This window comes from Nomascus leucogenys, chromosome 4, assembly GCF_006542625.1.
Source record: "Nomascus leucogenys isolate Asia chromosome 4, Asia_NLE_v1, whole genome shotgun sequence".
In the NCBI taxonomy this organism is placed as follows: Eukaryota; Metazoa; Chordata; class Mammalia; order Primates; family Hylobatidae; genus Nomascus; species Nomascus leucogenys.
The window spans coordinates 105,225,569-105,240,447 of NC_044384.1; the positions used below are offsets into that span (position 1 = coordinate 105,225,569).

A 14,879-nucleotide genomic window follows, 5' to 3' on the forward strand; every position below is an offset into this window, starting at 1 on the left:
CTGGCCCAAGGCTCTCTGACTGACTCCTTCCCAGATCTTCTCAGCTTAGCAGCTGAAGACTGACACTGCCTGATCACCTCAGAAGCCTCCTGGACCATCACAGATGCTTTGGGTAACTCTTGCAGCGGAGGGTAAGTCCGTCCCCTTCTTAATCAATATGGAGGCTACCCACTCCACATTACCTTCTTTTCAAGGGCCTGTTTCCCTTGCCTCCATAACTGTTGTGGGTATTGTCGGCCAGGCTTCTAAACCCCTTAAAACTCCCCCATTCTGGTGCCAACTTGGACAACATTCTTTTATGCACTTTTTTAGTTATCCCCACCTGTCCAGCTCCCTTATTAGGCTGAGACATTTTAACCAAATTATCTGCTTCCCTGACTATTCCTGGGCTGCAGCCACATCTCATTGCTGCACTTTTACCCAACTCAAGGCCTCTTTCACATCTTCCCCTTGTATCTCCCCACCTTAATCCACAAGTATAAGATACCTCTACTCCTACCTTGGCAACCGATCATGCACCCGTTATTATCCCATTAAAATGTAATCATCCTTACCCCGCTCAATGCCAATATCCCATCCCACAGCAGGCTTTAAAAGGGTTAAAGCCTGTTATCACCTGCCTGTTACAACATGGCCTCTTAAAGCCTACAAATTCTCCTTACAACTCCCCTATCCTACCCATCCAGAAACCGGACAAGTCTTACAGGTTTGTTCAGGATCTTCGCCTTGTTGATCAAATCGTCCTTCCCATCCATCCTATAGTGCCAAACCCATACACCCTCCTATCTTCAATACCCCCTTCCACAACTCTATTCTGTTATCGACCTCAAAGACGCCTTCTTTACTATCCCCTTGCATCCCTCCTCCCAGCCTCTTTTCACCTTTACTTGGACTGACTCTGACACCCACCAGTCCCAACAACTCACCTGGATTGTTCTACCCCAAGGCTTCAGGGACTGCTCACACTACTTTGGCCAGGCCCTTTCTCATGATCTGCTTTCTTTTGACCCATCTGCCTCCCACCTCATTCAATATTTTGATGATCTTCTTCTTTGCAGCCCCTCTTACCAGTCTTCCCAGCAGGACACTATCCTGCTTCTTCAACATCTCTACTCAAAGAGGTACCGAGTATCCCCCTCCAAGGCACAAATTTCTTCCCCTAGCATTATCTATCTTGGTATAACACTCCATCAACATACACACACCCTTCCTGCAGACTGTGTTCAGTTAATCTCCCAGACCCCAACCCCCACCACCAAACAACAACTCCTTTCCTTCTTAGGCATTGTTGGATATTTCCAACTCTGGATACCAGGCTTTGCTATCCTAACCAAACCACTTTACAAGCTCACAAGGGGTAATTTAACTAATCCCATAGACCATAAGTCTTTTCCCCATTCTTCCTTTCACTCTCTCAAAAAGGCCCTGGAGAGAGCTCCCACACTAGCACTCCCCGACTCGTCCCATCATTTTTCCTTACACACAGCTGAAATACAAGGCTATGCTGCTAGAGTCCTCACACAGGAGCCAGGCCCACGACCTGTTGCCTTTATCTTCCAGTTCTCCAGCAGGCTAGACAGGAAATTCACCAGGCTGCTAATCTTCTTTTGCCTCCTCCAAACTCCCAGCCATATGAAGATACCTTAGCTGGGCAATCAGTCCTTGTCGAGTCTGACCCCTCAGACTCTACAGCTTTGATGGACCAGACCCTACCTGGTCATTTATAGCACCCCAACTGCCATCCGTCTGCAAGACCCTCCCCATTGGATTCACTGTTCCAGAATAAAGCTGTGCCCATCAGACAGCCAGCCTGATCTCTCCTCTTCCTTCTGGAAGTCGCAAGTACTCACCCCTACTTCCCTTAAACTCACTCACATTTCTGAAGAACAATAATAACCCTTATGAGCCTAATATATCCCTTCATTCTATTAGGTCTATTTATCCTTACCCTACTTTTTGCAACAGAGCTCTATGCAGTCACCCCCACTACTTGGACTGTGCCCCCAAAATTTGTCGTCTCCACTATCTTCTGTCTAGTCATACTCCTATTCACCATTCTCAACGACTCATAAATGCCCTGCCCCTGTTTACGCTGCCGGTTTACACTTTTCCTCCAAACCATCGTAGTGGATATCTCCTGGTACTATCCCCAATCCGCCACTCTTGACTTCGTCTTGGAGTGGACAGATGATCTTTGCTGACAGGGCACCCTCCAATACTTTCATCCTGATGAAGCCCTATTCTTTACTTTCATACTCATTCTTATTCTCGTTCCCATTCTTATGCCACCCTCTACCTCTCCCCAGCTATCTCCACCACACTATCAATCTCACTCACTGTCTCCTAGCCATTTCTAATCCTTCCTTAACAAACGATTGCTGGCTTTGCATTTCTCTGTCCTCCAAAACTGCCGAGGCCTTGACTTACTCACTGCTGAGAAAGGAGAACTATGTTTATTGTTAAATGAAGAGTGTTGTTTTTACCTAAGTCAATCTGGCCTGGTATATGACAACATAAAAGAAACTCAAGGATGGAGACCAAAAACTCACCAACCAAGCAAATAATTATGCTGAACCCCATTGGGCACTCTCTAATTGGATGTCCTGGGTCCTCCCAGTTCTTAGTCCTTTAATGCCTGTTTTTCTCCTTCTCTTATTCAGACCTTGTGTCTTCCATTTAGTTTCTCAATTCATACAAAACCGCATCCAGGCCATTACCAATCATTCTATATGACAAATGCTCCTTCTAACAACCCCACAATATCACCCCTTACCACAAAATCTTTCTTCAGTTTAATCTCTCCCACTCTAGGTTCCCACGCCACCCCTAATCCTGCTTGAAGCAGCCCTGAGAAACATCACCCATTATCTCTCCATACCACCCCCAAAAATTTTCGCTGCCCCAACATTTCATCACTATTTTGTTTTGTTTTTCTTATTACTATAAGAACACAGGAATGTCAGGCCTCTGAGCACAAGCTAAGCCATCATATCCCCTGTGACCCACGCGTATACATCCAGATGGCCTGAAGCAACTGAAGAACCACAAAGAAGTGAAAATACCCAGTTCCTGCCTTAACTGATGACATTCCACCATTGTAATTTGTTCCTGCCCCACCCTAATTGATCATTTGACCTTCTGATATTCCTTCTCCTGGACAATGAATCTCAGGAGCTCCCCACCGAGCACCTTGTGACCCCCACCCGTATCCGCAAGAGGACAACCCCCTTTAACTGTAATTTTCCACTACCTATCCAAATCCTATAAAACTGCCCCACCTCTATCTCCCTTTGCTGACTCCTTTTTCAGACTCAGTCTGCCTGCACCTACATGATTAAAAAGCTTTATTGCTCACACAAAGCCTGTTTGGTGGTCTCTTCACACGGATGCATGTAACACAACCACCTTCAGGGCTCAAGAAATCCTCCTTCTCTGCCTCCTGAGTAGCTGGGTCTACAGGTGCACACCACCACCCCCAGTTAATTTTTGTATTTTTTGTAGAGATGGGGTTTTGCCATGTTGCTCAGGCTGGTCTTGAACTCTTGAGCTCAAGCAATCCACTTGCCTCTAGCATCTAAAGTGTGGAGGGAGAACTACTTCATTCTGAGAATGTGGAAGAAGTGGGGACTTTGTGTCCATATTAGTTCAGGCACAAGTTGCAAGAAGCAGAGGATGGCTCAGGTTTGCCTAGCAATAAAGGACAGTACTGGAAGATTGGTGGCATTGGTCACAGGAAAGAAGGAACTACTGGACATGTGGACTTGGAAAACACATGACCCAGGGCAGTTCTGTGATGGGACATCTTCCTTGGACGGTCATAGGTCTCCTCTCCAGGGCACTGCCTCTGTGGGGCTGCATCATGCTCACCATTTCTGAAAGCCAGAATCCGATGGACTCATCTTGGGTAGTACACACCTAGAATTCACAGTAGGAAGGGGGTCTCTTTCATTTGTGTCCACTGGAATGGTCCTTGACAGAAAGCTCTTTTTCCTCCACTTCCCTTATCTCTTCTCTCTACTCTTCTTTTCTCTTTTCTTTATCTCTCTCTCAATTTTATTATGAAAATATTCAAATAATACATGGGCAGAAAATAGTATTAATATGTTAAATCTCCATATTCCCATCACTCAGTTTTAACAATTACAAACATATGGCCAACACTGTTTCATCTATGCTCCTCTCCCTTCCCTCTCCGTCTCACCCCATTGGATTATTTTAAAAAGAATCTAAACATCGTATAATTTAATCCACTAGTATTTTAGAGTGTATCCTTAAGAGATAAGGACTCTTTAGAAATAGCTACAAAAGCATTATTGTACCCCAAATTAAAGCATAATTAACATAATATTATATCTAGTCGGTGTTCAAATTTCTCCAGTTGTCTCATAGATGTGCTTTCTCATTGGTTTGTTCTAACCTGGACATAAACAAGGCCAGTGCACTGCATTGCACTGTTAATGTGCAACAATTCCTTTCCCCTTGTCCCACCTTGGCCCCACCTTTTCCTGTAGAACTTTCTATATTCTGGATTTGGCTGGCTGCCTACCCTTGTTTTCTCACTATCTCACTGTCTCTGCCATAGTCCAGGCCTGGTCAGGCAGGGAGCTTGTGACTCCTCCTGCCCCTTCTCTGAGTCACTTCCCTTTGTCCTATGGACAGAAGGCTTTTTCCAAAAAAGCAAATCTGATCATGCTGATACCAGTGGATTAGGGGAGGTCCTTAAACACTGGTGAGACCTTGACTCCAGCTGGTGTCCAGGCTGTTGACACTGTCACAAGAAGGAATTCAAGGGCGAGTCAGAGAAAAGTGAAAGTAGAGAGATTTATTGCAGAGCAAAATGCACACACTCAAGAAATGGGAGTGTGGTCGGGTGGGGTGGCTTATTCCTGTAATCCCAGCACTTTGGAAGGTGGAGGCAGGCTGATCACCTGAGTCCAGGAGTTCAAGACCAGCCTGGGGAACATGGCAAGACCCCGTCTCTACAAAAAAAAAATACAAAATATTAGCCAGGTGTGGTGGTGCACGCCTGTCCTCCCAGCTACTTGGGGGGCTGAGGTTGGAGGATTGCTTGAGCCCGAGAGGTGGAGGTTGCAGCAAGCCAGCAAAGGGAGACCCTGTCTCAAAATAAAATAAAATATGGTGAAACCCTGTCTTTACTGAAAATACAAAAAATTAGCCAGGTGTGGTGGTGGGTGCCTGTAGTCCCTGCTGCTCGGGAGGCTGAGGCAGGAGAATGGCCTGAACTCTGGAGGCGGAGCTTGCAGTGAGCCGAGATTGCGCCACTGCACTCCAGCCTGGGTGACAGAGCCAGACTCCATGTAAAAAATAAATAAATAAATAAATAAATAAATAAATAAATAAATAATAAAGGGCAGTGCAGGCATACTGAAGAGAGAGAGTTGCGCCCAGTAGGGTTTGGGGCTTCTACATTATGGGTTTCTTTAACCAAGGGGTGGAATATTCATGAAGTTTCCTAAAAAGGTAAAGATTTCTCAGAGCTGTGGTGCCACCCATTTTTACACCAAACGTTGAGTGTTCCAGGAAATGGAATGGCCCTGGTGCGTGTGTGATTTGGTATGTTATTGAGCATATAATGAGGTTCTAGGCAAAACCTAGGACAAACCCAGCACCATACTGGATCCAATCGCTTTTAACCAGCCTTGGCTCACACCCTGGTTCTCAGGTTCTTATTGACCCCTAGATTATGCAACTATTTCAACAGTTTCCTTTTTACTAGCCAAACTGCTGCCTGGAATCTTCCATTCTCCTATGACCACCCTTATTATTCCTGTCTCAATGCTACTATCTTGTTTAACACTGTTAGGCGGTGCCTGTGCCCTGTAGAATAAAAACTACACTTGACAGCTTGACATAGACATTGCAAACAGTAAGCATTCAATAAATGCTGAATTAACACGTGAATGGGGACTGTGGAGTGATAAATAGCTAATGCACGCAGGTACTGTGCTGGGGAGACTCCTTGTTCCCCTTCACCATATGCTTTGCTTCTGCTCCAGTGGAAGGCAGAGCAGAGGGGAGGGCTAGAAGGAGTACCTCCCCATCTTCTTGTCACTCCATACTGCCCACTGCTCCTGATCTCCTGCAGGAGGAATGCATGCACATAGCCAGACACACACACCCACACTCACACTAGTCTCTTTCTGTCTATCTATCTATCTGTCTATCTATCTATCTAGCTAGCTAGCTATCTAGCTAGCTAGCTATCTACCATATCCATCTATCTACCTATCTATCATCTATCTCAAGTCGGCTGTGCTACTTTAGGCACCTGGACTATACCTTGTTTATTTCACCTCTGCACATTTGCATAAGAGTTCCTACTCCTATGCTCCACTCAGTAGCGCTGAACTAATCCTTATTCAACTGCAGCAATGCTCTCTAGGATTTTTCCTCCAGATCCCCATCCTTGGATTGGATAACTCATCCTCATCTGGCTCTCAGAGCCTTATCCCGACACTGTTCACAGTAACATAGGTGTTAAAAAGAAATTATTTTCTTTTTAACCTCAGTAAGGTTTTCCTTTTAATGAAAAGCAGCCCCTACATCATTTCTTTTCTAGCAAAGAGCAACCTGTAAAATCGGGCTGCAGACATAGATAAGCAATCTGGAAGCTTGCAAGGGTGAGTGCCAGCAGCTGTGCCAATAGGAAAAGACTATCTGGGGGCCAGGCATGTTCAACATGGATTCTTCATCTTCCCTTTTCTTTGTCAACCACATGTACAGTAAGGAACAGACAACATGGCACCAGCCAGGTATAGACCCTATCTGCATAACAAAAGATTAGGATGGGATGGTCAGCTTCTTTGTTTGCTATGTAAACATCACACCTGGTCTGACCAATCTCTCGGGTCCTAAGTAAATCAGACACCACTTCCTCAAGTTCGTCTATAAAATGCCTTGCATTTCACCACAAAACAGGAAGACCCACTCAGGTGCCCCTTTCTCTGTGCAGGCAAGAGAGCTATTCTTTTTTCTCTTTCTTTTGCCTATTAAACCTCTGCTCTTAAACTCACTTCTTGTGTGTCTGCGTCCTTGATTCCCTTGGCGTGAGACCACAAACCTCAGGTATTCACCACAGACAATGATGCCACTTCAACAGTACTTTTCGAACTTTGCCTTTTTGCTTGCTTTTCTCTCTAAATAGTGAATTTCATAAGGGCAGGGACTCTGTTTCATGGCATGAGTTGGCATCTGGCACGTAGCTGGCCCTCCTTCAATGTTTGCTGAATCAATGAATGAATGCTGAATGTTGAGCTGCAGATGGTTAGTGCACAACTGAACTAGAGGGAAAGTAAGGGGGTTCTTACTTCCCCTCTCCCCAGGTTTCTGTTTTTGCTTGAAGGAGGACAGAAGCTCTGCCCAGTTTCCTCTCCTTCTCAGAGGAGGGCTGGAGGAAACACTTTCCATCCCTCTCTTACCCCTGGCCATCCCTGGCCTCCACAGAAGGAGAGTGGAGGTGGGGTTTATTGGTTGCTCCCCTTTGCATAGGCACAGCTGAGGATGAGGGCCCCAGAAGTAGACTGAGGTGGGTGGTATGAAATTCTACTTCTTTCCTGTGCCTAAGCCACATCTGCCCATGGGGCTTTGCCAGAACTTCTCACTGGGTTTTGCTTACCTAGCTCTTAATACGTTAATTCCTACTTGCTCTTCCTTGAGTGCAAGCTTCTGTCAGAGTCTAGAAGGAAGGAGTGGGGAATTGGCCTGCTGCCCTCACTCTCTCAGTTTGCTTTGAGCTAAGGAGTCTACATCTGACCAGAATTATTGATAGCAGGTTAATCCACCCTAAAATGCTTTCAAAAGGAGCTACAGAAGACCAAGCAAATTGAACACAGTGCCATAAAGTTGTGAGGCCCTTTCCATCCATTACTTACAAAATCATGCTGTTGATTTCATACCCATGAGCCCCTGGTTGACTCTGGTCGGCCAGTGCTTCTCTCTCACTGCAGAGAGTGAGCTGGATTGCCTGCTATGTCTAACAGCACTGTTTGGGGGAGCACATCCTAATCTGAAGAAGAAATAGCCATTATTAGCAAATTATTAAAGTAGCTAACTGTTACCAGAGCTTTTATGTGCCAGGCATTGTGTTAAGCCCTCAACATGCAATTTCTCATTTACCCTCTGAACAAACCTGTAAGGCAGGTATTATTATTAGCCCCAATTGCAGATTAGAAAGCTGAGGCTTAGAAACAGTAAGCAACTTGCATAGTAATTCAAATCTAGGAAACACTGATGCCGAAGTTCAAATTATATAAATATTTATTGAGTATTTATAATATGCCAGACTCACACTGTCTCCTACAGTAGCCATTGGCCACATTTAAATTAAATCATGGAAAACATTCAGTTCCTCAGTCACACTGGCCACATTTCACCCCGGCCTGGTGGCTACCATTTTGGATGATGCAGATACAAAGCATTCCCGTCATTACAAAAAAATTCTATTGGATCTCCCTGGTCTAGATAATTTATACCCCAACACAACCCTGTCAGTTTGCTGCTAGTAATGAAGCAGCATCATTTGTATGAGGTCATACACAAGGTTCGTTGCCTCATGCCAAGGAGATCAAGGATGCTAACACATAAGGAGTGAGTTTAAGAGCGGAAGTGTAATAGGCAAAAGAGAAAAGCTCTCTCGTGCAGGAGGGGGTTACGAGTGGATCTCCCAGTTCCATGATAAAATGCACGGGGTTTTATAGACTAGCTTGAGGAGGCAGTGTCTGATTTACACAAGGCCCAAAAGATTGGCTGGACCAGGTATGCCATTTATGTAGCACGGGAAGAAGCTGGCCATCTCCCCCTAATCTCTTATTATGCAGAAGGGTTCTCTACCTGGCCCGTGCCATGTTGCCTATTCCTTTACTGCACACGTGGTTGACAAAGAAAAGGGAAGATGGAGAATCCATGCTGAACACGCTTGACGCCCAGATAGCCTTTTCCTATTGGCACAGCTGCCGGCATTCACCCTTGCAAGCTTCCAGATTGCTTATCTATGTCTGCAACTCGATTTTACAGGCTTTTCTTTGTTAGCAAACAAATGATTTTGGGGCTGCTTTTTGTTAAAAGGCAAATCTTACCGAGGACTCTCTGACCCTCACTAACCGCCTAAATAATTTCTTTTTAGCTCCTGTATCAGTAACACCCCAAATTACTACTGGAAATCCTTTTAGATCCTGAGAGCCAGAGACGTTAAGTCACTTGGCTAAACTCCCACAGCCTCAAGGCTGGAACTCGAGTCAGTCTGACTTTCAAGTCCCTGCCCTCTTCTCTGCCAGGCTCTGCTTTTTGGCACAGGAAGATTGAGTTAGCCAATCAACAGAGTCCTTATTTGATTATATGTCAGGAAACCATTAGGATTCTCCTAAAAAGGATTTTTGAATAGTCTTTGATAATGGCAATAAACCTAAGTAGAGGAATTTTAAAGTGAACATAGACAATATTGAAATTCTCCCATTAGTTTTTTATTTTTAATCTTAATTACATTTTATTATATTCAGCGGTATGCGGTTCCAAAAGGAGGAATTCTCTTGACTCAAAACCAAAAAGATTAAGTTATCAGATATCTGCTCTTCAGTAAACAGTAGCAGGTGTTTGTATGTGTGTACATGTGTTTAAACCATATGCCAGGGTGTATAAGAGTTGACGTCTTAAATCTAAATTTTAATTCTCTGCAGAATTATCATTGCCTGATCAGGGCTGGCATGAGTTCCCAGTTCTTCAGGAATAATGCTTTCATGGAAAGAGTTAAGAAGGATGGCTCACTGCAGGGATAAGGAAACGGGGGGAGAAGAATCCTTTAGCCACATAAGCAAAATCTATATTTATTTGAGAAACATCTCAGACAGGCCATTTTCTACACAAGAGACTTATTCTCTATTGAATTTGAAGTCGCCAAGCTCAGCATAGGCGCCAGACATCCCATTTCTGTTTACTTTTCACTTGGAAAGGAAGGGTGAAAACATAACCCAAAACCAAAAATGAAAGTGAAATACTTGGAGCCTCAAATACAGATCTCTGGTATTGCCAATGAAGTCTAGATTCACATGCTTTTAAAAAACCAGCTTGGGGAACGTTCTGTTATGAAAATTGAGACTCTTCCTGGTGCACATGCCACCCCAGGCCAGGCAAAGTCTTGCTCAGACAACAGCCCTTGCTGTCAGTCCAACAGGCTTTAGGCAGTACTTCTCAGACTTGGCTACACTTAGAATCACCTGGGGAGCTTCTACAGTGGGGAACCACAGGGCAGCAGTGCAGACAGATCGAATCAGAACTATTTGAGTTTGGATTTAATGTCACTATTTGTAAAACTCCCCGAGTGACTCCAGTATGTTGGCTTTTGTGACTTTATTAGCACACAGGTGCTGATGGTGAAGGGAGTCAGAAGTGCTCCTACTTTCCCTACTCAAAGGCTCATCGCTGGTGTGCCACTGGGAAGCACCATGAAAACATGCCGCTGTTGGAGCCCACTCCAGACCCACGACATCAGTGTCTGGGGCTTGGGGCAGGCAATGCTCTTCATTTATAAAGCAAAGGGGTTGGGCTGACTGGTCCTCAACAACTTTTTGTTTTCAAACCATAGGATTCCATAAGAGGTTTGATATAAACGAGGTGATAATGTAACCGAGTACTCCCCTTTTTTCTAAGTAAAAGGGAGTAAGTTAAAATTATTTCAAAAATTATTTTCTCTTTTCTCTTTTCCTCTTGTACCCCACTTTCTACTTAGCCCTTTAGAAATGCAAATCTCACCTTTTACCTCCCCTTCACCAGACATTCTTTACAGGGCAAGTTCATCTAACTATATGCTCCAAGACAGAACTTTCTAGAGAGTTAACAGCTGATTTACAGACCAAAACATGACCTCCATGGAACTCTCACTCTCCAGGGGGTTGCCATGGAACTCACCCTCCAGAAAGACAGGTTGAAGGCATGCCCACTATCCTCTCCCACATAGAGAGTTTTAGGCCACTTTTTCAACTTATTTCTGCCTATGAAAGTGCCAATTCAACTGCCTGATAGATCAGGCACCATGCCAGTATGCAGACCCCCCTGCCCTTGCTCACTTCCTCCCCGCCGTTTCAAAGTGCCTGCTTTCTGCTCCAAAAGCAAAGCAGTGCATTTACTATTATTTATTTATTTATTTATTTAGAGACAGAGTCTCACTCTGTCACCCAGGCTGGAGTGCAGTGGTGAGAAGTCGGCTCACTGCAACTTCCACCTCCCAGGTTCAAGCGATTCTCCTGCCTCAGCCTCCCAAGTAGCTGGGATTACAGGCACCTGCCACCACGTCTGGCTAATTTTTTGTATTTTTAGTAGAGACGGGGGTTTCACTATATTGGCCAGGTTGGTCTTGAACTCCTGACCTCAAGTGATCCGCCCTCCTCAGTCTCCCAAATTGCTGGGATTACAGGCGTGAGCCACCACACCTGGCAAAGCAGTGCATTTAGAGGCAGGAGCCTGCACCTCTTCCCTGAAGGCGGTTTGGAATAAATCATTTTCTTTATACCTGACCTCGCTCTTGTTAATTGGATTCTGCAAGCAACGAGTGACTAATCTGCGGTTCAGTTACAATAACAATAATAGAGAAAGGAGAGTGCGAATGATAAAGAAATTTACCAACATCAAATCACATTTGATTATTTCAAACACTTGGTACCCACAATCATCAGATATACAGGATTATAGAGAGAAACAAGGGAGGAGCTTGAAGCATTTTATGCATTATGAAAAATGCTTAGTCACAAAACATTTTCTGATCTTGTTGCAAGGTCATGAGATCAGCACACTGCAGAGATTGGTCTGGGTGTTGGAACCTTCATTCCACGACAGGCATCAACCTGTACCCCGAATGGAGACTCCTCTCGATCTTCAGAAATGATGAATGTGAGCTGTGCACTACCCACCCTGAGCCACTGTGGAAATACCTCTTTTTCACAACTGGAATGGTGCTGGCAGAGACAAACATTAAACAGCTGAATGTGAAAAGCCTCCTCATGTGTCTTCTCCACGGCCAAGGCTGGAAGTTGAACACCCTTGCTGGTTTGCCAATTTGGCCTCGCGGGGGCAGTATGACCCAAGGCTTGCCATGGCTTCCTAGCTTGAGAAAGATTCACACTCTTCCATGAATGCTTTAAAAAAACTAGTGACCACCCAGAGAAACAAAAATAAGTCCCCAAAACACGACAGAATCACAATGACACAAAACGGATTATCAAACCACATAGTAACAATAAGGAGGCAAATAGAAGTCAGTCTTGTAAAACTGCTTATAGAAAATAAGGAAGGAAATATATATTATATGCATGCATATTAATATAAAGATATAGTATGTCATATGACAATATATATTAATTACATAAAATATGTATTCGTATATAGAATCTTAAATATTAAAGGTTGACTCTGTTTTGGAAAAATACAAGCAACTTTTACAGTGAATTTTATTTCAAAGTAAAGTAGCTATCGAAATATTTTCACGTTTTTGCCTCTTCTGTTCAGCCTTATCCTCGAGGGTTGTGGAAAATCTCCACATACTCTGACAATAAGTAAGTGGATGTATTAACAAGCTACAAAGAACGGCAGTTAGAAAGTTCATGATTTGTCGGCCGGGCACGGTGGCTCATGCCTGTAATCCCAGCACTTTGGTGGGAGGCGGGGGCAGGTAGATCACGAGGTCAGGAGATCGAGAGCATCCTGGCTAATACGGTGAAACCCTGTCTCTTCTAAAAATACAAAAAATTACCCAGGCGTGGTGGCGCATGCCTGTAGTCCCAGCTACTCGGGAGGCTGAGGCAGGAGAATTGCTTGAACCCGGGAAGCAGTGGTTGCAGTGAGCCAAGATCGCACCGTTGCACTCCAGCCTGGGCAACAGAGTGAGACTCCATCTCAAAAAAAAAAAAGGGAAGTTCATGATTTGTTTTCCGGTTCACATTTCTGCTTCTAGCCCCCAGGGTAGTTGGTGGTAATTCTTATGTTTTCATTATAAGTGTTAACACTTGAGCAGTTACGTTCATGTTTGGAGCTCTATCTCTTCCCGTGATAGAAAATAAATGATTTGTAAATTTAATCATGACGGTGGAAATGCCAATGCATCTTAATTTATTCAGAGCGATTTAAACTAAGAACCCCTGGAGTACAAAATGTAAACAGAATCCCAGTTTATGAATTTGCACATTATTCTTCCTAAGGACAGTCACCTCTACTTTGACTTTATCCATTGCATGCAATCTCCTCTTTGATAGAGACCTCTGGGTGGAGACAGAAGGTACGTTCACCCCAGAGATGGTGAATAAAGTCAGATCCTGAAGGTCGTGAGTTCAAACTCCAAGGAGTAAAGGCGTGGGCCTGGGGAGATAATGGGGACGGGCTCTGGAAAGGCTGGCAACACTGCAAATAGCTTTTCTTTGTGCTAACGTTGGAAGACATTTAATAAGATGGAAAAGGAAAAAGGAGCAATTGACATGGCTGCGTTTATGCCAGCCATAAAAGCTGATACCTTCCAACCTCCCTGCTGCACTGCCTTCCTCCTATGGGATGGATCTCCCTTCTCCACGGCCCCTTCCTTCTACCCTAACCCCAGCCCCCTCCTGCCCTTCCTTGGTTCATTCTACCTTTTAGCCTAAGAGATGAAAGGCAATCCTTCAAGTCTTGGTAGGGGGAAGCTGCCCTTCTAGTCAGATCCAGCTGTTCTGTCTTCTGCTCATTTCATGCACCTCCAAATAGGACCATGGGCAGCTTTTGCATCTGCTGCCCATGACCTGCGCTGGGAGATGAGTGTGCAGTGACCGAAAACCAGCATGTTCAAAATGTGAATGTGACCCAGATGGGTCCCCTCCACCTGTAGCACCTGTCCTCTCTCAGGGTAAGAGACTTGTGCACATAAATCCAAATGTACATGATTGTCATCACTGCAATTAGAGCCAAGTTTTGGGGAGGGATTTTAAATGAAAGAAAAGCATCCTCATTCTCACATATGATGTGCCTAGAATTCAGGGCTGCGGGTAAGTGACCAGGCCATGACATTGCATGTCTTCTTCATTTTCAGACATAGACAACTAACTTATGGCACCGATTCTCTTTTTTAAAACATGGCAATTATTTTGAGTAGTGGAATTAAAATTTGAATTTTAAAAGTTTTCAAGTCAATTGCTCAGCAACCTTACTCTTAGAGGTACCGTCTGTAAATAGAAACTATTCTGGCAATTTGTCTAAGGAAAAGGGTCAATTTTAAAAATTATTTAAAAGAAAATACAAAACTACAATTATCTGTGTCTTTGTATACACCACACACACATGCACACACACTAAGGAAGAAAACAGCTGCTTATAAAATGCTTTGGCAGTTTTATGTGCTATTCTCTAAATGTACACTTGACTGAGAGAGCAAGAATGTAATGAATTATTTTAGAAGGTGTTTTTATTAGACGCATATTTTCTTTCAAGCAGTTTGTAACTTTCATATACATAAGAATATGCAAATACTAAGATGTCAGAATGTCTTTGACTTGGCCCAGAGGGTAGGGTCCTATGCTACTCTTGCACTCTCCACAACTTAAGAGCAAAAGGAAAGACATTTCCCTTCATTGCTTCCTGCTGACAGCCACAATGCTCGCCGTTCATATTCAGAGGCTGAGAAAGTCAGTAGCACCTCTTATTATTCTGACACCTTCATTCCCTGAGTAGTTCTCACTACTTTCTATTCCCTCACCTTACCTGTACTATGATGGTTTTAGCCATCCCCCAAATTCAAAAGAATCTCAAGTATGTGCACAATCATATGAGAAACAACAGAAAAAAACCTCTCTCTCTCCCTTTGAAATGAATATACCCAAACACTAAGGGGTATATTCATTTCAAAGGGAGAG

At 44.1% G+C, this 14,879-nt stretch overlaps 1 long non-coding RNA gene across 1 annotated transcript in view; it reads left to right on the forward strand.

The window, feature by feature from the left end:
- The window catches only part of LOC115834715, a 44,112-nt gene that overhangs the window by 18,209 nt on the left and 11,024 nt on the right, over positions 1–14,879 (forward strand). The window lies entirely within an intron of this gene.